Below are 26802 nucleotides of genomic sequence, written 5' to 3' on the forward strand. Positions count from 1 at the left end.
GTCAATTGGGTCAAAGTTATAATAGTCAAACAGGGACTCCTAGAATTCTAAACAAATTTCATCAGCATAACAACAATACATGACCAACTTTGAGGGATTCAAAAAATAAGCTAAAAATTGGAACATAGGTTCTCTAGTGTAGACACTAATCATTTCCAAACTAGTGATTCATGAAACATTACTGGGTGCAAGATATTCAATTGCAAACAAGGCCTCATGTCATTGCTTGACGCTTAAACAAAAATGCAAATTTGGACATTGTTCAAAATGGGACTTCACAGAATGGCTCAGAATGACAATTTATCTTCATGGGATGAGTGGATAAAAAAAAATCAAGTTGTTAGAAACATTGAACATGTCTTGGGCCTCACAAGGATAGTCGGGTACATGCATTGAAAGCACTTATAGGGCTTGATTTTTTAAATGATACTGGAAATCAGGGCTTCAATTTTGAGTCCCAATAGTGGTTCTATCTTGGGATGCATGTCCCTTGTGGGCATGGCAAGGATTTAGATCTCTACAAGAAGCTAACCACACACTTGACAACAAAATTTCTCTTGCACAACTTTATTGAAAGTAAGAAATCTACTCTTACTATGTACAAACAATGGCCCTAGGCCATTGAAAAGTCTTCAAATCTCCATACCTTTCTCATATACTTAATTCTCATTAACATCTTCTTGAAGTAAACTACAATTCTCATTCTCCTTTGTTTCACCCAACATATCAGCACTTGCAATCACTTTCATAGTGCATGTATAAATCAGCACTAACTTCTACATCATGCTCACTATGAAAATACAAATCAGTGTGATTATAACCACTTATATCAAATTGAATCTAATCATCATTAACTAACTTATGGACATCTTCAACTAGAAACACAAAAATTTGGTATTCCACCTCATTCAACGAGTTACATGAATCAATTTGTAACTCACCTTGTGCATCTAAATATGAAGAGAATGTAAAATCTGATTTCTCCTCATTTGTAATATTAGTACTCCATAAATGAAACTAAACATTCACTAAAATTTCCTCACATTCCAAAAAATGGTTAGATACCAAATCAGAAGAATCATCATGAAATTGCATTTTCACAATATGTTGATTTGTATCAATGTTTTCCTCAAATAACTCATTAGAATGAACTGCTTCATTACTATTCATTTCCTCATTGTATGAACAATCAAAATGTATCTTAGCCTCATGAAAACAAGAAGAAAATGAACCAGAAATAGACCTTATCTCTACATCTTCCTTCTCAACATAGAAGTCATCATGTGTATTGATGTGTCAACTACCATCACATACACCTCAAAAACTTGACATAGCATATTTTGAAGCTATATCTTCTTCACCATCAAATTTAGGGGAAATGACTCCAACATATGAAAAAGAAAAATGTGGAAAAGTACAAACATCCTTGGATAGATTTGCATACCTTTCAAAATCATGAGCCAACAAATTTAAAATCTCATCAACATTTAACAAGACTTCATCACTAGTTTCTTCTCCTTAGCTGTGATTATTATCCAAATAGCTTGACACACTTACAACAATAGACTTGTTAGAAATACATTTTGAAAAAATAGAACTCTAATCATCACATTCATCTTCTTCTTTAGACAACACCTCAAGAACTAACATCTTAGCACATTCACATTCATCACTAGAAGAAAGACTCCTACTGTTGTTACACTTTTCCTCTTCTTTATAATCATCATCATAACAAGTTGAATTCACAATATGCCTATCATCAAATTGTTGATCACTATCCCCTGATTCATAAAGCTAAGAATCTTCATGTTCAACGTCATTTTCAATGGATTCATTTCATTCATTATCATTCAAATCATTACCATTCAAATAACTTTCAATCTCCATGATAAAATATTAGAATTCAAAAATCTTATCTAACATTGACTTTGCTGACAAATCAACTAAATATGGCATAAAATCTTCTAAGATTACGATTAGCCATGAATACTTCTCAGGTCTACAATACTCATTAAGATTCATAACTACTAATTTAAACTTCATGTAAATTTGAAAATTACTAAGACCCTCAATATTACCAATTTCATTCCTTATGTGAATGATGTTCTTATCATGAATCTTTCTTTTTAGCCTTGAAATATTTGCATGAACACTTTCAAGAGTTGGCACATCACTTTTAGACCTAGACTTTGAATCCATCTTTTAAAATTTTAAAATCCTACCTCTATTTTTTTAGTACTAAAACTACTAGATTGAGGCAACCATTTCTACCATTCAAATTTCATGAAAGACAAATACATGAAAGCTAGAAATACCTTTATGTTGTTTGATTGAAACCCCTAATCTGCTAATTGGCATTGTGTAAACATGAAATCCTTCACACCATAGATAAAATCTTTGTAGAGATTTCACCTCCTTAAAGAGGAAAATAAAATCACAGTAGTGATTCACTTTTTGAAATCAATTACTTCAATAGATACAAACAACACCTTAAACTCTCAATCAACAAACTTATACTTCCCCTTTCCCAACAAACTAGATCTACCCATAAATACTGAAAGCCTCTGATATTAAAAAAAACCATACATTGGTATAGAGATTTAGATTAGATTCACCACTCACACTTTGTGAGAAATGATTTGAAACAATTTACCACTTGTAAATTCTAAACCAAACTTTCATCATGAAAAACTTGCAAATCATCAACATCTTGAAAAGAGAATATAGTTCATAAATCAATTCCTACATCTAAAACTTTCTCAATAGCACATGCAAAAACTAAATTGATTGAAGATTAACTTCTAATTGTTACAAAAAACAATTTACATCCAATCGTACAACATGATGCTGCCCATGAATAAAACTTAACTAAGGAACATCAAACTTCAACAGAGAAATGGAAAACATCTCACAACCCTACCGCTATAACAAATTTTTCTTGCTATATTGAATCTTTTTCAAATTCTCAAGGTTTTTCTATCATACATATTCAAAAAAATAATATTTATATAGAGATTCCAGTACTTTTAATAATGAATTCCTTCATAGATTCCCCAATAGAGTTACCATTTTGTTGGTGACTCAGATGGGCAATACCATACTGAAAAACAATTCTAAGATATTCAATTCACAAGAGATTCTTCACCTTTTGACAAGGTGTATTTCCATCTTATCTCCCTAGTAGAGTCACCATTTTGTTGGCTCCTAATTTAACAGATTTAAGAATAACCAAGAAACTAGACCAATTCATCTAAGGCTAGAAAATTCCCATTATGGATGCACTTGACTGCAACCTTGGGCCAACTATAAGGCAAGACCCTTCTTCATTTTAGGCTCTACAAAACCTAGGCAGGTTAACCTCGAGGTTCTGATATATGGTACTAGTCCTAAAACATAAAATCTATGCATGTTAATAGTAGATGAAACCCTTATATCTTCTGATACATATGCAACAAAATAGGAATGAAATAGCTATAAATCATAACCTATGAACCCATAAGCTAAGTGAGTGTTAATTCCTTTTAGTCCACTACAAAACACAAACAAATGAACTGATTTGATTAAAATGATTTATGCAAATGACTTTCATCTCAGCTTGCATCTAATTTAGTGATCAATGCCTTATCCATTGCAATATAGAGTCACTACCAACATGATGACCTAGCTTGGTTGCCTTACAATTAAGTTTATCAACTAAGATCCCCTACATAAAAAGACAAAAATCTCTAAAAAGTTTCATAAAAAAGCATGCAAATTGTGAAATACTAGAGTCAAAATACATCATTATGTGTCAAATTTTGAACATACTAAGCCATCCAAATGTACAAAGTGTATCAAAACTAAATTCTATAATTCCATTGATGAAATCATTACCTACAACTGAGCATCCCACTAAAAATACAAAACCCCCCTTAATCTATCCCTTAATACCTGTGTAAAAACTAGTTCAAAAAATGGATAGCTCATCACTTGCTAATTCCAACGGAATATCAAAGTCAATATTTCAGTTCAATCTCTCCCCTCTAGCAGCCATTTGAAAAACTATCCTAGGACTATAAAATGGATAGTTTAAATGAATGAGTTTGCAAAAAAATTAAAAATCATTGTAGTCCAAAGTATGGAAAATTCATCATTTAATTTTTTTTTTAATTCTTAGAGATTTGAATGCTCAAAAAAATTGAATTAAAGGATTCATTATTTCATTATATCTCCTTATACCTCCCTTCACTACTCAAATAGTGTCATGTGTTGAAACACAATTGGTCATCTTGATCACTACTAGGTCCCACAAACCCCACCACTTTTTAAGTAATTTGGGAGGTTACCATGTCTCTACCAATGAAATCCTCCAATTTTTTAGTGGTGACATGGTGACTACCATAATCTGGCATCTTTTCTAGCCTTAAGTCAAAATTTATTTGACTTCATTTCCACTGGCCACAACGGGCCCCTCCGCATGCACTGCTGCCTTTCAAAAGGTGTTGCTTTAAGAAAACTAGCTATGGAAGTGTTGTTATATTTAAACACCATAAATTCCCCTTCACAATAGTTATGGAATAAAAACATCAAATCCCCCCTATCATGCAGTGGTTTCCTCTATGTTTTGACTTGCACTCTCCCCTGCCACTTCTAGTGTTTTTAAATTCTAAGAGGCAATCATCCTCTACCTCTGCATCTTCCACTCCACATGCTACCTCTTTCTAGTACCTTCCACTTCACCACCTTGGGCTCAAAAAATTCTTGAAAGCTCTAGTGGAGTGCTCATGGATAGTAATCCAGTGGTAATGTGGGATGAGAAAGAGATTGTTGAATGGCTAACCAAGGATAACCATCAAATTATTGATGTCACAAGGAGGAGAAGGTTAGGAAAAAGTTTGTTCCTACAACTCTTGTTTGATTGCCAAAAGATGAAAGAAACTTTTGACCATCGAATTTGGGTAAAAGTATCACAAAGCTTCTCAGTTTAGTAGTTGCTCTAGAATATAGCCTCTATGAGTCCTCGAAGATAGAATTCAACTCTCTACATCTTTATTTTTTAGCTATTGCTTTCTTGGAATTTTGATTTTAGTTCAACCAAGATGCTTCCCCTTTGCTCTGTTACAAGTAGTGCCAAAGTTTGAATCTTTAGGTTAGTCAAATAGGGGAAAGAGATTGTAAATCATAATGCTCCTTTATATTTTTTATCCACATTTATTAATCTCTGTAGGATGGATCATAGGATCAATTTCTTTGTTTGAAGCTCAGTAATAAAGTTGTGATATATCTAAATGAATGCATCATAAGTAAATTCTTTAAAAAAATGACGGGAGATGGTAATCAAATGGAAAACTCTAATTTTTTCCATATTAGGGCTTCATCATGTACTACCATCATTTATATCATCTTTAGATTTTGATGCTTTCCTAAATCAAATTTATTCAAATCCCTTTTGATTATCCTAAAAATCTCATGATGCCTTATTATTCTGATGGGATTAGTGGTTTGGCTAAAAAAATTCATTTTCAAATACTTGACATTCCAAACTGGTACATTGAACTTTTCATACTAATTAGAATCAAGTTCAACCACTGAACAATCAATTAAAACTCATTTTAACTCTTTTTCTATGACTTTTCAATTTCATGCCAAGGGCTCCTTTGACTGGCCTTAAAAATTGACAAAAGCACCTGATCAGGCCATAGGATCAATCATATTGATTATCTATTTGACATTCTTGCTCCCTATCAAATGTCATCTCATGAAAAATTCTTAGTCAAAGATATTGACTGTCAAAGTTGCCCTCTCAAAACTATCTACAAGAAAACATTTTAGAAAAAAATTAATCACATTCTGTTTTGGCTTTGAAAATTGGGTAAATTGACACTTGGGAGAATGAAAACTAGGGAATTGGTTCACTATCATGAGGACAACATAAATCTAGGATTATATCTCATGATGAATAACTAGATGCATTCCGTGAATGGTCAAAGTGGGCTACTTAGAATTTGTAGAATGGAAACACTAACAAAAAAGTATTTTTTGAGAATGGAATGAACTTGGAAAAGTGTGCAGATAGATTCATCAAGATTTAAAAATTGGCACACTTAAACTATTTTCATAGTATAATTCAATGGTTTAATCCATTCAATCTCACCTATAATGGATTTGGAGATATAACATCATGAACACGGGTACCAACAAATCTTCCTTTCTTGAAACCAGTAAAAAGTTACAAATTGCACTTGGAATCGTGTGCAAAAACTAATCAAACATATTCATCATAAGCTAAAACATAGAAAGTTTCTAACCTCTGAGATGTAATGAAAAAGAAATTTTCTTATTTTTTTCAACAAAGTCAAAGTTATAACTAGTCTAATAGGACCTCCCAGAATTCTGAACAAATTGCATCAGCATAACAACAATAAATGACAAACTTTGAGGGATTCAAAACCTAGTCAAACTGATTCAATATGAGCTAAAAATTGAAAAATAGGTTCTCTAATATGGAAAATAAACATTTTCATAGTGGTAAGTCATGAAACATTACTGGGTGCAAGATATTTAATTGCAAACAAGGCCTTATGTCACTATTTGATACATCGGCAAAAATACAGATTTGGACATTGTTCAAAAGGAGACTTCACAGAATGGCTCAGAGTGGCAATTTATCTTCATGGGACAAGTGGATAAACTAAAGGAAAGGTGTTAGAAACATTAAACACCTCTTAGGTCTCATAAGGATAGTCAAGTACATGCATTAAAAAGTACTTATAGGGCTTATTTTTTGAATGATATTCAAAATCAAGGCTTCAATTTTGAGTCCCAACACTACCTAACCCTAAAATGGATGATTGTGGTTAATCCATAAAATATCTTCATTCTATATTTATAGAGATATCTTATTGGAAGCAAAGGTTATCATGTGCAAGAACCTAAGGAAGACAAGGAGTCTAGGGTATTTCTTCATTCAGTGGCTAAACAAAAGTGACTGCAGTTGGTATGCAAAGAAAGAAGGCTTAAAAGTAAGAATTCTTGAAGGGTGAACAAGCTATTAGAGTTGATGTGTGTGAATTCCAAGAAGAATTGAGGACTAAAACAAAGATCTGTAATCTACAAGTGAGTTGTAATTTTTTATTAGATTAAGCCTTACTATTACTTTCTAATCATTGTATCAATCTAGGATAAATCCTCTATATTAAGGTTGACCTAATAGTCATTTATAAATCCTTTAACTAGGTGACATTCTAATGAAATGGTCTAAAGTCCTCTAACAAGACTCACTCATAATAGGTTGATTCAAATCCTCTAACTAGGTCATATTTAATAGTGTGTATTGTAACCTTCAACAGGGTTGGCCTTTTACAGGGCATCACTTCAAAAGAGTGAGAATTAGTAGCATGTTACTTGTGGCTTTTCCCAAATTAGGTTTTCATGTAAAATCCTTGTGTCAAATGTGTTATCAAATCTATTATGTTTCATGTTTACATTTTTGAAAATTTGTTTTGACCTAGGATATTAACCTACAACATTTAAGTATCATATAATCTAATGGATGCATGCATAACAAGCTGTTATGCATATGGGTCTACTAAAACTTGAATAGTTTTATTTTTACATCTAGACCATGGATAAATGATTCACCACCCTCTCAGTTATTCTAAAGAATTATAAAAATTGGTATCAGAGCACCATAGTTCTTAAGAGGATTAGTTTCAAGGTGCTAGAACCAAATGATCAAGATGTCTAAAAGAGAGGTACCCAAGATTAATAAGGAGAACATCCTTGCATGGAAAAGTCTAATGAAGCTACCCCTAGGAGGTTTTTGAGACCATGCAAAATCTACCATCACCACTAATAATATTGACCTTGGTATAGCCCTAACTACCAAAGATCTTAAAAAGAAGAAAGAACACAATTAGGAAATGTTGGACATTGCCTCTACCTTAAGTTATTTTGAATTCGATGAGATCAAGGGTTGTGACAATTCAAAGAAGATGTGGGATGATCTTCACACTATTTATAGAGGAGACACAAATGTTTTGAGAGCCAAATCTAGAAGTCTTAGAGGTAATTTTGTTGACATGAGGATGTAAGAATGTGAGAGTATTTCTCAATATTTCTCTAGAATAAAAGATGATAATGCTATAAGAGGATCTAACAGTAAGATTGATGATGAGACTGTATTAAGAAAATTTGAGAACATTTCTACCCATCGATGCTATTAGAATTTCTACCATACAAGAACTCAAATATATACCAAGTTCTAATCTGACTCTTGAGGGTTTGGTAGGTAGGCTCACTACCTTTGAACTCTCTAATTTTAATAATTTCAAATCTGAGAATGTTGAATCTACTTTCAAAGCTAAACTATCATTGAAAGAACCTTAAGAGAAGAAGAAAAAGGTCAAATATGTTTCTAATGATAATGATATAGATGAGGAGGATGTAGAATAACTTGGAGCATTGCTAGTAAGGAGATTTCATAAAAGAAAAGGAAAACTTAAAGTTAAGTTACCCATCATGTGTTTTAATTGCAATGAGGTTGGTCATATTGGTGTTAGATGTCCAAAGAAGAAGAAAAATATAAGTGGAGACAAATACAAAAGTAAAAGAGATGAGGACAACAGATATTACAAAGGTAAAGGCAAGAAGTCTTGCTACATTGTAGATGAGGAAAATAAAGATGGATATAACGACCATGATGATGAAGTAGTGTATTTTGCAAGCCACTATCCATCATTTTAATAAGTTCTAGCCATATCCAGCATAAGGTCACAAGATATTTAAAACAAATGTTTTGGAAATGTTTTTCACAAGGCTCAAAGAGTAAGTTCAAACTATAAAAAAAACTATATCAAATTTGAGATATTAATATGCCTAATCACATTATAGGGTTCTTATATATTTTTATAGAACCTGTATTATCATAGTAGATTACCACAAGTTCAGTGATTTTTTCCTTCATTCCTTTGTGTAATTATTTGATTTGTAACACATTTGTAAAATTCACTACAACAACTATGCATATTTAGCTTTAGTATTAGATTGTGAAATACAATTACATTTCTTACTATTCCATGAGACTAATCTCTATCCTAAGAAAAATTCTCCACCACTTGTGCTTTTTTTGTCATCAATTTTTCTAGCTCAATTGTAATGCTTTACTAGGGAACCCAAAAGAAATTAACCTAAAGTTTTACTATGTTTGGAAAACAATTTTTATTTTTAAAAGATAATAGGTTAACAAAAATAGATATAATATAGTGGAAGAAATTAACATACACTCATACATAAACAACACATAAACAAGTTACAACTCTTAAGGATCGCATGACGATGAATCACATTTAATTTTAATTAATACTAAATTAGTATATAATAAATATACATCAAATAATAATATAAAAGTGTGAATCAATTTAAATAATATATAGTCATCTTGAATGCCACTTAACAGTAATGATAATGCACAATGATCCACTATATAAGTCATAGGTTATGAGAAGCTAAAATAATATACATCATGAAATAGATTACATCATCTTGTAAGATCTATGAAATTAAATACAATACACTTAGAGCATAACCATTCATTATAGAAATACAATATTAGATAGAAAGGAACATCCACACAAACACATCTAGCAACAACAAGGTCTAGTTGATACCTCATGGTAACCAAAAATGTCCACTCCCACCACATCGAGGAGATAAACTCAAGTCCCAAACAAGATAACAAACTCGTAAGTCAAAACCAACATCTAGGTTCAAGGAATCACCTGAAAGAAAACTATCTCAAAGGGTATCAAGACACAAGTATCAACTAATCCTAGAGGCAACAAAAATATGTAGGAAATCTATTATGCATGTGGGCAAGTGTCATCACATGAGCCAACTCTAAGGTTGTCTGGCTAGTCTGTTAATCCTCTAGCCCCTAGTGACTCTATGTGGCACTGGTATCCTTTTGTACTAACAAGGCATACTAACAAGTCATCTCTAAGGTTACCTAACTAATCTTTTAATCCTTCATCCCCTTAGTGAATTTATTTAGTACCAATATCTTGTTAATTCATTTTAAACCCATTTAAATGAAAATTTATTAACATAACCTACAATGGGTTATTGTCAACCTCTTTAGGGCCTTGACCTCAATTGCAAGCCACTTCCCAACGTGACATAAAAATAACCTACCCTAAGCTCAATAAAATCAAAAGGTCTCATATGACCATAAACCGCACATCAATTCCTAAACAAGAAACTAACAAGTACCAAAATCATTGGTCAAAAAAGCATCACTAAAATGATCATCCTAATAGGACTGATCCAAGAAAGTACACATAAACCAATCCATGTCATAACATGACATCACCAAGAAAAAAATCAAGTAAACACCTCAGTACTATACAAGTGACTACAAATAAATCCAAACACAACTAATCAAAGACTTGGGTTATATCAGATAGGTCACACCATTCACCTTAGATTCATATAAGAACACTGGAAAGCAATAACAATCAAAATATCAAAATAACTCATAGAGAATACAAGACACATTACCATAGTTGAGTATAAAAGATCATTATAAAAACATCATCATGACATCACAAAATAGAGCTCCCAAGCCTCTAGCAAACATCCTAATTTGGTCAAAATACTAAGTCAACTTGACACCCAATAGTAAAATCACACATCATAAAAAGCATATACAAAAGTAACTTCCAAAAATTATTAGGTTTAGAAAACATAATGGTCTAATTTTTATTAAAGGTTTTCAAGTTTTCATTTTTGTTTCTCAAATATTATAGTTCATAATGTTTGTGATCTCAAATAGGGTTTAGTTTCCATTCCTCTAGTTAGCATATTTATTATGGTTTTTGAGTTTACTAGAATCCTAGATGATTCAACAAGTCATATAAAGTTGTTTAAACATAGTGTCATAGTTCAATTTGTTTCCAGAATACAAGATTCACTAAACATACAAATTACAATTTTCATCTTTACAAACATGACAGATTGATAAAGTTTTCATTTTAAGTCTTAGACTTTACCAAAGTTGACAAATTCCTATTTAACATATAAATGATTATTTAATTAAATCACTAATAGATTTAAAAATAAATAATCCCAATATGCCTTATTAATAACAAAAACTAAAATCCATTGACCAGATACATGCAATTCAATAACTAACACAATAATCTCAAATTTATCTTATTATAATTAAATAAATAATATTAACTATTATAATAATAAATATCAATTCTTAATAAATAATTTTAATTTATTAATAATCTCATTACTATAATTAATAGAGTAATATTAACATATTTAATATTAACATACCTTCTAATTTAATTAATTTAAATTGAATTAATTTAAATTAATCATAAACTAAAACTTTAAATATAACTATAAATTTAAAAAAAATTAATAAATTAAATTTTTAAAAAAACACAAAATTACAATTTAAAAAAGAAAATGAAAGGTGCTTTAGGCCCACACAGCTTGCTGATATAGTAGTAGATGCTATGCAGCAACAGTAAGACTATCACCAACAAATAAGAAATGGGGAGGAGAAAGTGGGGTTGGCGGGTGGCGGCCCCTGCTCACCCAAAGATAAATTTAATTTATTTATTTATTATATTTAAAAAAAAAAATCCAAAACAACAACTCCCCAATGCATTTTCAATATATATATAATAATATAATTTCTTACTCTATAAGAATTTGGTATAGCTCTGATACCATATAAGAATTTTCCTGAGACAAGAATGAAATGCCAAGATCTGGAAGCTCAAGAGATAAGCATACCAACCAAGAAAAAAGAGACAAGACATGATCAAATGAGAATGGATTAATTAGATAATTGGATGATTACCTCATAGAAGTGCCTTGTATATAAAGGCAATCAAGATGACTAGGAGTCATGCAAAGAGATAAGCATACCAACCAAGCACATATCCACCAAGAGTGGATTATCATCCATTGTGCATGAATATACATGCAACAATGAGAGGATAAGAATGTAAAGGTGTATCTCATAAAGAGATGTAGTAGACAATATGTGCTCAATTGGATTACAAACTACTGTGTTGTCTACATGACAACTCATATAAATATAAAAACTCCTAGGTGTCTACATGACAAATAATATGAATATGTATTAACCTAATTAAACTTAAGTAAAGTGTAAATAATAAATACTTATTTACACAAACACCCCCTCTTAAGTGAAACTTAGGAGAATGTAATTAAGCTCAAAAAAACTAGATAATAATGCAAGATGGGTCCCAGTTACTGGGCCATGTTAGGTACCCATGTACAATATGCAAGTGCAAAAGATATGCAATGCAATCTCTCATAAAATAGAGAAAGAAGGAAAACCACATGGGAAAATACCGCTCCAAAAAGAGAGATACAATTTCAACAATTGATATCAGAGCTCTTGGTGCTTGCAGGAAAAGATTTCAAGGATCTAAGCTAAAGATTAGGATTTCTTACTAGAGAGAAATCCCAAGAATTAACATGGACAACTTCTTAGCATGGTAGTGATTGATGAGACTTCATCTTGCTTCTATTGGTGATTCAGGGCTGAAGTACCTTGATGAAAAATATGTAGAACCTACTAGTACATTATCTATCAATGATATTGCTAAGAAGAAGACTCGCAACATGATAATACATATTGCAACTACTCTAAGTTATGAAGAATTTGATGATATTAAGGATTGCAAAACTACCTTTGAAATGTGGAACAAACTAAAAGAGATCTATGGAGGTGATGATAATGTAAGAAAATCCAAAGTAAAAAGTTTGAGAGGACAATTTAATCAGATGAGGATGAGAGAGGATGAAAACATAGAAAAATATGTTGAAAGAGTTAAAGAAAGTGTTAGTGCAATCAAAGCATCTCGAGAAGATATCAAGGAAGAGACAGTTATAAGTAAATTTCTTAGAACTCTACTTACTATTTAAGCAATCAAAGTCTCTACAATTCAAGAAAGAAGATGTGAAGCAAATCATAAGATAAATTTAGAGACGATAGTTGGAAGATTGACTGCATTTGAGCTAGACAACTATGATAATTATGTTCCACCTACCAAGAACATTGAATCAACATTTGAAGCCAAACTTTCACTCAAGGAGAATGACAAGAAGATAAAGGATCCTTAGTCAGATAGTGATGAAGAATCAAAATAGAGTTCAAATAGTGATCTTGAGGTGGTTGAAGCTCTGATAGTAAGGAAATATTCAAGAAGCAAAGGGAAATACAAAGGTAAAGTTCCTCTAATCTATTTTTCTTGTGAAGAAATTGGCAATATTTTTGCTAGGTGCCCAAATAAATAGAACAAGGATGAGAAGAAAGGTCACAAGTGCAATGGCAAGAAAGACTTCAAATCATTCAAGGATAAAGGTAAGAAAACATGTTTCATGTCTAAAGATTCTAATGATTCTGATGATGAAGAAGAAGATGAAATTGTTTACATTACTGTAAAGGATGAATCTGATAATGATGAAGAAATGGCACTCATTTCTCATGTAAGAAAAAATGATACATGGATTATAGATAGTGATTTTTCTCATCACATGACTAGTGATAAAACTCAATTTGAATATTTTGAAGACTATGATGGTGGTAGTTTGAGGTTTGGTAATAATGAACTTTGTTGCATAAAAGGAAAAGAAAGAATCTCTCTAACCAAAGAATTTTTATGTGATAATGCATATTGGGTAGAAGGACTAAAAAATAATCTGTTGAGTGTGGCACAACTACTTAGTAATGGATTCAAAGTGGAATTCATGCATGGAAAAGCAAGATTATTGGATGGCAAAGGAAAGCTGATTGGATCAGGCACTCAAACAAAAGGTAACTTGTTTTATCTTGAACTTGGTGAATGTTCATATTTTGTTGTTGAAGTTGAAGAAAGTTGGTTATGGCATAGGAGGTTGTGTCATGTGAACTTTGATAACTTGGTAAAAGTAAGTAAATTTAGGAAAGTAAGAGGAAATCCTAACATAAAGAAACTTGAGGTTGGTCTATGCAAGAATTGTCAAATTGACAAGATGGGAAAGACTAGCTTTAAAAGAAAGAACTATCAGTCTGAAGCAATTTTAGAAATTTTGCATACTAATTTGTGTGGAACTCCTCAACAAAATGGAATAGACAAAAGAAGGAACAGATCTATCATGGAATATGCAAGCACCTTAATGATTGAAAAGAGCATTGCTATCAAATACTAGAAGGAAGCTATTAGCACTATAGTTCATACCTTGAATTGAGTATAGCTGAAGAAGGACTCATTCAAAACCCCCTATGAGTTATGGTATGGCTACAAATCCAATTTGTCATGCCCAAACTACGTGGGCAAAAATACACATTTTTTTTTTCTAAATAATTAAAATGTTCTAAGTCAATTAGGTTGTGATCACAGTTTAAGAAAAAGATTCTCTACATAACATCTTAAGTTTTTTTTTTTTTTAACTCTCATGAAGGAATACATCAATAAGATTTTGAAACTTTCATTATTAGATTGATAACGATCGTTAGTTACATTCTTACATCTTTTATACAAAATTATAGTACAATTTATTTAAATAATAATGGAGACGAATTCAGTTTTAGATTAATTTTTAAAAAAATATCTATTCAGAAAAAAATAAATCTTCATTTAAACTTATTTTAAATAGGCAATTACCCTTTCCACACTTTATTTAATTAGGATGAACTAGACAATTATAATAATTAAAACAAAACACTAATATCAATAATTAAATTAAATGTTATAATTGTGAATCTTAAACTAGCCATATGTTTAATTAACTAACAAGTAACTAATTTAACTTAAAACTAAACTAACTAAATCTAAATTTGATCTAACCATATACAAAATAAGTGACTAAATTTTTTTTAAAAAAACTTAACTTTAACACTTAAATAAAAATTAAAACTAACTAACTAAAAACACGCAAGTAAACTAATAATACTAAATATAAATTAAAATTTAAACAAATAACTCAAAACAAAAAGCAATTAATCAAACATAATTTAATAACTATCTTAATGTAAAACTAACTAAATTTTAAAAGGAAAATTAACATACTAAAACTTTAATTTTAAACTATTACTAACTAAACTAACACATCAACTAACATGTTACTAACACCTATACTAACACCCCTAACTAAACTCCTCAACCCTGCGCATTCCCAAGTGTTGGTACAGAGTACAGTGCTCTACCCAATGGAAATGAGCGCAAGCTAAGGTGGATGGGAGGTCAAATTGCAAGGGGAGCAAAAACATTAAACATATTCAAATTCTTTGTCATAGTCAACGATGGATAAGGAGGGACAGGGTGGTGACATCATCCTATGTGGTGGCAAACTGACTTTGTTAAAAACTTTTTAATAAAACCTTTTTCATTTTGTCTTCAGATGTGATGCCCAAGGAGAAAGGCAGTCTAAAAAAATAGTCATATGAAATTTGATAAAGCCTTCCCCAAAGGCAAAAGAGGATGCGCGTGCTAAACAAGGTGATGAAGATGGGATGTGGTGACAAGTTACGTCACCCTCCCATCAATACAAAATTGACTTTGATAAAACTTAAAATACTTTTTAAAGCCTATCCCAAAACTAACGTCCACCATGGGTAGATGGGTATGTAATAAACCCATAAAGTTTTATAGGTGAGAAGGATATTAAAAAGGTAAGATAGATATTCTTTGTTTTTTTTTTTTGAAATTACTTTTGTTATTTTAAACATTTATATCTATGTTTTCCTTCTATTTTGTTTTACTTTAAATTTTAAAAAAATAAGAATATTCTTTGTTGCAAGGAGGCATTTAAATCTTCAAACCCATACAAAAAACAGAGAGTTTTTACTCTCTTGGAGCACATTTTTTTTGTCAAAATTTTTCTAAGTATAGATTTACAAGTGATGTATATATATATATTTTTTCAAGGAGTATATTTTTTTAAAAGGATTTAAAACATAGATCCAATAGTTTGTGTCACATTAATACTAGATTCATTTGATCTCCTAAACAAACTTGAATTGAGATATATCAACCATATCTTTTTTCTTTTAAACATAGTTTTCACTTTCAACATATAAGGAAAACTTGAAAATTTTGCTTAACTAAACCATCAAAATTTCATCCTATTTCTTTTGTGCCTCCATATAATTAGAATTTATGATTAAATCACATGACAAGCAATTATACTCAATCACCATTTTTATTGGCAAACCTGATTCAAAGGCTTAGCCTTGAAAGAACCAGGAAGAAAACTTGGCTTTGTTGCCATTACAACAAAGTTTGAAATATAATTTTCATAGGATGTCAATCCCAAATACAAAAATTTAATTGAATTTTCTTCATGAACCTCATCAAGGGATTCATAACAATTTCTGTAACACATTTCAAGAACCATGGAGGAAACATAATCTGATCAGGTGACCACAAGCATGATCAAGAACAATTCAAACATGCATATACATACAAGGTTATCACAATTTGATTCACAATGAATCAAGACTAGGGAAAGGTGGATTCTTCCAATAGGAGAAGTCAAGCACAACACCAAAATCGATAAACCAAGAACTTTCGTTCTTCCATTTTAACATGCCATACTCATACGAGGTTTGTGCTAACAAGTAGGGGCCCATAACACCCTACCCTCTCTCCCTCTTCTCATCCTAAGAAGAGACTCTACACTAGTTGGAGTCCAACTAAATAGACCTTTCCCAAAATTAGTCACTTCTTCCCTATCCAAGGGTGAGTAATACCAAAACATCCATGCAAAAAAATCTCAAAATTGCAAACATAAACATGAAAGAAAATCATCCAAAATAACATGGTTTCAAATCTTCCCAACATACCCACAATCATACAAAAATTCAAATAACAACAAAGTAGCATAAGCATAAAACAAACATGAAAATCTATACAAGAGAGATGAGAATTCCTACCTTCACAAAGAGGTAATGGCAATGAACAAGTTTGAGTAGAGCTTTTCCCTTCCTTGCTCCAATATTCCAAGACTTCCTCTCTAAATGTAGAGATTCGGTAACAACCTCCACTAGTCCAAGAAGGGCCTCTAAATAAGCCTCAAACTCAACCACCAAAGGGATCAATAACTTGACCCACCCACCTACAAATCTAGAAGCTCCTAACTCAACCCACACTATGGTTAAACACTAAATGGAGGTGGGTGATGCAAGTCATGGTAACCATAGTTAATTTTCGCACAAAGGCATAAAGAGACTTTATGAGTGACCTCAAAAGTCAATAAAAGGGGCTTGGGGGTTGGAAAAGACCCCCAACCCATACCCATACCCCTTGGGTATAAAAATTTCATGTTTTAAGCCATAGGAAAAGGTTTAGAGCCAAACAAAATATAGGAATAAAATAGGACCATCTAACAACTCTAACAATGCAGATTAAGCACTAATCTAGATTAAGGGATGACTAACCTCGATTAAGAACCAAATTAGCAAACTGACACTAACTTAAACCAACATAGGTCCAAAGGTTACACAACTAACCCTAATCAGCACACTGAAAAACATAAACAATTTATGAGTGTCAAGCGACACTAAAAGAACATAGTTATGAACACTAACATTCACTGAGCACAAAAAGATACATACATACATCTCACAATACAATACTTGAATTAAAAACAACAAGGTTTCCAAAATTAGCACATAGAGATCAATTCTATTTCTCTGTAGGGTTTCTCGGAAAAAATATCTGCACACTCATTGCACACATTTGTAGTCCCGTAAAATCACATGTACATATATGTATACGTATTAGAAATTCACATAAATTGAAACATACATCAATAAGGGTTTCTTCATCCTACTTAATTCTTAACCATTTAAAATCTCTTAAATCAAAGTATCAATCCTACATTTACTAATTTCATCAACATACATAAACATGACACATTAAATGACAAACATCAAATATATCTGAAAGTAACATTACACAACATGAAATAATATAGTATTTTCTAAGCATCAGATAATGTCTTGACATTTCGAGTCATGAGTATCAAAATAATAGTAATGTATCACTATGCTATGATGGGTTGGGGCGAAGCCTCACACAATGTAAATTACCTAAAAGTATTTGGAAGCAAATGTTACATTTTGAAAGAATTTAGAAAAGGTAAATTTGATGTGAAGGGTGATAAAGGAATATTTTTGGGATATTCTTGCATAAGTAAAGCATATAGATGTTTGAATTTGTCTACTCACAAAGTCATAGAAAGTGCACATGTAAAAGTTGATGAGTTTGTAGAAAGAATTGAAGAAGAATGCAAAAGGGAACCTGAAGACTATAGGAGATTTGTTTTCATTGAACTTGATATAGTGCCAGGTGCACCTATCATTTAGAAATCTTCTACTCTAGATTCTTCTATAACCGAGTTGCGAGAAATTCAAACTGAGCTAATGCCTACCAAGTTTCAAGGACGTGAGTTGCAAACAGAAGCTACCAAATCAACAGCTATCGAGCCCAAGCAACCAGAACCAGAACCAAAAGTTGAAACTCAAAAGGATAACAATGCAAGTCATTCAAAAGGCAAGGAGCTTGTGCTAGCCAAGTATGTTAGGAAGCATCATGCACTAGATTAGATCATTGGAGATAAATCTGAAGGAAAAATGACAAGAAGTAATGTAGTGCCTACCCTCATTCACATTTTTCTAGACACATTGTTGCTATTATTATTAGACTATGCTAGACTAGTTTTATGTTGATGGATTAGTGGTATTGTTTTGAGACTATCAGACATTATGTTATGGATTCAATTGATATATGATGAGATCATTTAGAATTTACATTTCATGTATGCATGATGATCATTACATTGCTTTCAGTTATTGATGATGATTAGTTAGATGGTTTATTATCTCATGTGTTTTATTATGGATACTTACCCCATACTTGCATGAATATGGTTTGCGTGTTTGTTCTTATTGTATGGCATTTCTGATGTGGTTAAGGAAGGGAGTCATAGTCACTTGCTAGTCAGGATCTACATGATATACCACTTCCTGTCATTGCCTATTTAGCTTAGCATTATATATATTGTATGTACATGCATGGTTTTTATGCAAGTTGCAAGTACCAGGTATCAACTTCCCTGAATTGCCAGGATGAGCGTACCGTATTACACTATCTCAATGATAAGAGAAGGGAGATAAATTCTCAAGTCCAAATCCCAAACCCTTAAAACCATTTGTCCTAGTGAGGTAGGATAAGTATCTAGGTATTTTACCTTTCAAATGTGTCGAATGACATAATTCATGATTGTTAACCCTTTAGACTGATTTTGTGTGAATTGTTCTATGATGGGTTTTTATATTTTATCTTGGAGGTCTATGGTGAATTTCCTATTAATTAAGTCTTAATAAATTAATTATTTGGAGAAAATTAATATAATATCATGATCTTTGATATTTTGATTATAATTAATGAAATGAGAATTAATTGAGAAAAAGAATTAAATTAAAGAAAATTAAAAATTAAAAATTAATAATAATTATAAAATAATAATAAAGTAATAAATTAATAATAATAATAAAAGTTATAAAAATTAAAATGAAAGTTATAAAAAAATTAAGCAAAAGTTATAAGCTTGCCTAGGAGTAAACACACCTTTTTATTTCTCATATGTCAACAACATGGGGGTTAGTGCACCAATTAAGCACATGGTGTCTACAACCTTATGACTCATCTAGAAAGTTGGAATAGACTCATGCTTAGTTGTCTACACCTTCTAGTTGTTTCTAGAGACATTCTAGGTGCTTCCTAAGAGTTCTTTATATTCAGGCATTCCTAGAAGCTTAGAGAGCATGGGAGAGCATTTTGGAGCATTGGAGGACTTGGGAACTTTGGAGAAGGGAGGAGCTTGCTCTGCGGGTTTTTTGAGGAGAAGCAAATTAGCATCAGAATCCAGGTAGACTCTTATGATTTTGCTTATGCTACTTTCACATCTTGCACTTCCTGTCTTCTTCGTGTCTTCCATATGCTTTCTGAGGGTTTTTCCTATTTTAATTATATGTATTCTAAATATGAGTAGTTAAAAATTATTTGAGAAAACTTTATATGCATAGATTTGAAGAGAACACGAGGCTAGGGTTTTAAATCCATTAGAAAATTTATTGAGTAAATTTTGAGAACAAATATTTTTTTATGAATTCCATTAAATTGAAAACCTTTAGGAAATTGTGTTTATATGAATATGCTAATTCAGATCTGTAAATATATATATGTACATGTTGTATATATATATAATGCTTAATTAATCTCTGCATGTATATATATATATACACACATATATACATATATATATAAACATAGATATTTTATTGGAGAATCGAATGTTAATCACATCGCAATTTACGTTTTTTATAAAACGTTATAAAATTTTATAAAGAAAAATGATTTGCATATTATATGTGGGTGGGGAGGGTTGAGAACGTACCCCCACCTGTATACCTACGGCAGTGGCCAGTGGCACTACTGTTGTAGGCTCTATGACCATTGTTGCAGGCCTGCGACAATAGGCCCACACGACACCATTTAATTGATGGCAGATATTATATATGGTAACGGCTATGGCATCGTTTGGACGTGGTTTGCAATTCGATTTTTGTAATTCATTTTTCATTAAAACATTGTTATTGTTTATATATATATATATTTATATTTATGTATGTATATACATATATATATATATTTATGTATGTATATACATATATATATGTATATGTATATAAGTATATATGTATACATATATTTTATTAGTTATGAATAATTATTATATTTAAGAGATTGAATTAATGGGTCATTCTTTTAAAAGATAAAGGTTTTAAAATACCAATGATAGTTGTCAATTATTATTTAAAAAGAAAGATATTAATAAATTAACTTAATTAAACTTAGTTTAATTAAGGTTAATCATTAGAATGTGTTGTAAACTAAAGACTTGAATTATACAATTACTAGAACTTGATAGGAGTCAACTTGGACAACGTTTACATAAACAATATAATTAGACAATTGAATCTAATGGTTTTGGGAGAGAAACTTTTATCTATCAAACAAATACATGGGTTAGGAAAAATGTACAAATGTTCCTCCGTTCATTATCCAAAATTGGAAATAAAAATTGAGACCTCCACACTCTATTCAAAGATGTAATTTTAGCAAAACCAAAACGTGTGTTTGCATTGTGTTTGCTCTATGCTATTTTTTTTGGGTTTTGGGTTAACTAGTGTTGACCAGTTATAGGAGGTCTACTAGAGGCTTGGGGGTTATGATTTTGATGTCATGATGATGTCTTATTTTTTATCTTTGTAAACCCGACCATGGTTATGTGATGGAATGCTATATGAAATGCTTGTATTTATTGAATGTTATTCTTATATATGAGACACTTGACCTAATCATTTTTCATTCATAGATCAATTATCCTTGGGATATTTTCTAGTCACCATGATGGAACTAAAATGTTGATTTATGATGTCATGTTGTGACACGTTTTGACTCAGCCATTTTGAAGTCTTTGACCAATATGACTTGAGTTATATTTTGGTTAATGAGAACCAATGGATACTTTTGATTATTAGTGATGGATGCTTTTCAGATGCTCATGGAGATTTGATGCATTTATTGTAGAAATTTGATGTTCTTATTATGGATTATCTTTTGACTTTTCTTTCTAGTTGCTTGTATAGGACTGGGGTGATTTATGATTCCATGAGCTTAGGGTAGGTTATCTACTTGTAATGTCAGGAAGTGGCTTGCAATGGGGGTCGAGGCCCTAAGAGGCTGCCAGGGTAACTCATTATAAGTTGTTTAATAAGTGAAAACATTCACACCTAATACTAACTAAATTAACCTAAAAAGATAATTGTTTTTTTCTTGCCCATGCCTTGAGTGCTTGTACAAACTAGGATGGGAGTAGAGAGAATGCATGGTTGCGACCTTGCATTCCATAGTATGCCTTGTCAATAAGAGATGATACTAGTGGCTGCATGAGGATCAGTAGGGACCCATGGAGTTTAGCTAACTGCCAGGGTAACTTCTACATGATGTATGCAATGACACTTTCCTACAAGCTTGCATAGTAGGTTTCCTACATGTCATTGTGTGCCTCTGGGAATTAGATTTCAATTTTGTGTGATGGAACCTTTGAGTTAGTATACTTCTAAGATTTTGAGACTTAGAGAGTATTCTTATGCTATGTGATTTTGATAGCTTGTTTGGGACTTGAGATTATCTCCTCAGCACGGTGGGAGTGGAACACTTAGGTACCATGCAGTCAGGTGGTAGTGTTTTTCCACTCTTATCATTTGAGATCCATTGAGATATCATGGCTGATGCGTCCTTCATGATGGTGGATATGTATCCTTTCACTAATGATTTGCATATGTTAGATGATGTTATCTTATTCTTATATTTTTATGTTAGATTACTTTCTACATATGATATAGTATATGTTAGGAGTGACATTCCTACTATGTTAACATTGATGATCTCCTCAGTGATTTAGAATGTTATGCATGGAGGGATGGCTAGGATCCACAATGGTCTAATGATGCTACTAACAGTTGGGAGGAATCGTGCACTTATTTTATTATGTGTAATCTTTATAATGGATGTATATATCTTCTATGATGATGTATCATGTGTATCATGTGATTATCTTTACTTTGATGTATCATGGATTAGAATAGGATGATGTACCTTATTTCACATATGTATATTCTTTTAATCTTTTCATACCCTATGACATGTACAGTGGATGATTGAGCATTTAGAAATATAATGTATAAACATTGGACTTATCAAGATTATTTTATGTGGTTGTTGTATTAGATGGATTCAATAATGTTAGTTGATTTAGATGTAATTCAATGTTAAGGGATCCTTATAGAATGTAATCTGTTATGTATGTTTTGTTTACTTTTAGATGGACATTGCTATTACTTCTATTATGGTGCATAAGTTATATGTGGTATTTAGTTTCATGTTTAAAAAAAAAAATGCTACCAAACTTAGCAAAATTCTAGGTTAATTCTTTGGATCCTTGGCGGGACATTACAAGTAAGTTGAAAGGCAGTTGTTTACTTGCTGATTTTGACCCTAGAAATGTCAAAGATGCATTAGAAAATGAAAGTTGGATTGAAGCTATGAATGAAGAGATATAATAGATAGAAAAAAATAAAACATGGACTCTTGTACCTAGGCCTAAAGACAAAAATGTGATTGAAACTAAGTGGGTATTCAAAAATAAGTTAAATGAAGATGGTAAGGTGTCAAGGAACAAAGCTAGACTGGTATGCAAAGGATAATCTCAAGAAGAAGGTATAGACTATGGAGAGACTTTTTCTCTTGTTGCAAGATTGGAAGGTGTTAGAACCTTACTTACATATGTTGCATACAAAGGATTCAAAAATTATCAGATGGATGTCAAGTCAACATTTCTCAATGGTATATTGGATGAAGAGGTTTGCATTGAACAACCTTAAGGTTTTGTTGATCTAGACAAACAGAACATGGTTTGCAAATTACATAAAGCATTGTATGGTCTAAAACAAGCCCTTAGAGCATGGTATGAATGATTGCATAACTATCTTATTCATATTAGTTTTCAAAGAACTAATGATAACAATAGCTTGTACATCAAGGAAAGACCAAATAATAAGATTGTTTTGGCAGAAATATTTGTAGATTATACATTGTTCATAGGAAATGATGATCTTTGTAAAGAATTTTCAAAACAAATGAACAAGGAATTTGAAATGTCAATGTTTGGTGAGATCAAATTTTTTGTTGGTCCTCAAATTCATCAGAATAAGAATGGCATCTACATCACTCAATCTAAATATATCAAGGAGATACTAAAAAAGATTGGTATGGAAGATACAAACCAGTTGGAACTCCTATATGTACTGGATTGAAACTTACCAAAGATGATGAATCAAAGGAAGTGGATCAGACATTGTATAGATCTATAATTGGAAAGTTGTACTATGTAGTGCATAAAAGACCAGACATTTCCCTTGTAGTAGGTGTTGTAGCAAGGTTCTCAGTAAAACCAAAAGAAAATCACATGATGGAAATCAAAAGGATCATGAGACATTTAAAAGGAACTAAAGATTATGGATTATGGTATAAACTTGGAGGAAATTTAGATTTAAAAGTGTTCACTGATGCAGATTGGGTAGGAAATGTTGATGATAGAAAGAGTACAAGTGGAGGAGCTTTCTTTCTTCGAAAGAGGTTGGTTTTTTGGACAAGTAAAAAGAAGAACTATACATCCCAATCTACAGAAAATACTGAATATGTTGTAGTAGCTGTAAACTGTTCAAACATTGTTTGATTTAAATAGTTATTGGAAGGTATGAAGCAAGAAATCAAAGAACCTGTTGTTAAGTTTTGTGACAATACAAGTGCAATTAACATATCCAAGAATCTAGTGATGCATTCAAAAACCAAGCATATTGCTATAAAGTATCACTTTGTTAGAGAATTGGTGCAAGATAAAGAAATTAGATTGGAATATGTTCATACAAAGGAACAAATTGCTAACATATTCACAAAGCCTTTAGCTAAGGATGCATTCTTGTATCTAAGAGGTAAGTTAGGGGTCATTCCCCTATCTAAATCTCACTAAGATGAAGTTCTAGTGATGCATCAATAGGAGAACCTTTTAGTTGATGTAGAATAGTCATGGAAATATTGCATATGAATCAGTACACAAAGTACATTATTATTCATTTGGTTTGTGTTGTCTTTGGCATGTGTTGTCAAAGAGGGAGAGTTTACTATCATATCTTTCTAAAATTTGCAAAAAAGGGAGTTTATGTAAGAGGGAGAGATTACTATGAAAGAGGGAGATTATTGTATTTGAGGAGTTTTGTGGAATGAAATATAAGAGGGAGAAGCATTTTTTTATAGAAGACTTGTTTTCAAATTTCATTCTACTATGACATGTTGTGTTGCCATCAATGCCAAAGAGGGAGATTGTTGGATACAATTGTTCAACTGCATTTTATCTTTGATATTACACAAATGTCATATCAGTTATCAAATAGAGTCTACCTAGCTCAGTTGGTTAGAAAGGCAAAAGATAGAGTCTATCAAGCTCAGAAGGTTAGAAAAGAAGGTTTACAGTGTCTACCAAGCATTCTCAGGCTTTATCTTGTGCAAACAATTTTTACTGAGCTCACTCAGTGATCAAAGCGAAATATGGCAAAGACAGTTCTTACTAAGCTCTCATGGTTAGCAAAGGAAATTTAGTTCTTACCAAGTTCACTAGACAGCCAAAGGATTTTGCAGATTTTGTAGTGTTAACCAAGTTGAGACGGAAGCAGTGCTTATCGAGTAGGGTCAACCAATCAAGGAATTCATTGTTTTGTGAAATAAAGTTTATTTTTTTAATGTCATATTTGTTGTTGACTGATGTATGGTTTATTGGTAAATGTAACATTTGAATGAGTCAACTTGATAATCTAAATGGTATATATAAGAGGTCAAGTTGCAAACTCTTAGTGTGTGATGGATTTGATGTGATATGACTATGAAGGAGGACTAATTATTGTGAAGGAAAATTTTGGAGGATGATCAGAGATTATTGAGGAGTAGCAAAGCTATATTTGATCGAGGAGGATCTAATGGTGTAGAATAGAGATCTGTAATAAGAAAATTCAGTTGCATCTTATTCAATTCAATTCATTGTTACTTTCTAACCATTGTAGCAGTGATTTCAAAATCTCTTAACAGAGTTGGTTTAACAACCATTTTGTAAATCCTCTAACAAGGTGACAGTTTAGTTGAATTATTCTAAAGACCTCTAGCAAGGCCACTCCTAACAAGGTGATTAAATCCTCTAACAAGGTCACACCTAGCAATTTGTATTATAACCTTTAATAAGGTTGGCTCCTAACAGGGCTCACTTCAGAAGAGTGAAAATTGGTAGCTAGTTACTTGGTGGTTTTTCCCATATTAGGTTTCCACATTAAATTTTGTGTCTCTTGTGTTCATGATATTTACTTTTGCATGCATACTAATAATTATGAATGCTTAGAGATCAGTAACAAGTTAATCTATCGAGTTATAGCATTTCTGTGATATGTTTACCGAGTGACAGTAGTAACTAGTTATTTAAGACATCTAAGGGATCAAGATTTTTTTTTGAGGTAACTTATTCACCGCCCCCTCTTAGTTACTTTATCTATAATTCCAACACATTCCTACCCTTAGGAACAAACAAAACCAAAGGTGTATCAATGAAGCCTCTCACATCTATAGGAAAAAACCTCAAAATGTATGAAATCTTTGAAACCTAGTCAAGTGTCCCCATGTCAATACTTAAAGGTGCCTCCTTCAAATCATGTGTATTATGCCACTCTCCTAAAAAAGAAAAATTAGGCTCAACTAAGGATGAATGTAGAACATGTATCAAAGACTCAAGTGTCTCCTCTAAAGATAAAGTGACCTCCTCCAAATATTGTATCAAAGGATCTACCATCATGTCAACCTCGAAAGACCAATCAAGTAGAGAATGAAGATAATGGTTAGAGTGTTCCCTTGCAACAATTCTAGAAGGATCCATCTTCACCAAAGAGAAGATGAATATCATCAATAATGTCTCCCAAATCTATAATGTAGGACTCCACAAACATCTCGCAATGTCTATCAAGTAGTCATCCCATGAAACTAATTCTAGAAGACAATGAATATCCTGTTGTACTAAATCATGTGAATCTACAAATGTGTGAATACAAGAATCATTAGCAATAAT

This window comes from Cupressus sempervirens, chromosome 8, assembly GCF_028749045.1.
Source record: "Cupressus sempervirens isolate cs-2001-9-10 chromosome 8, ASM2874904v1, whole genome shotgun sequence".
NCBI classification, from domain to species: Eukaryota; Viridiplantae; Streptophyta; class Pinopsida; order Cupressales; family Cupressaceae; genus Cupressus; species Cupressus sempervirens.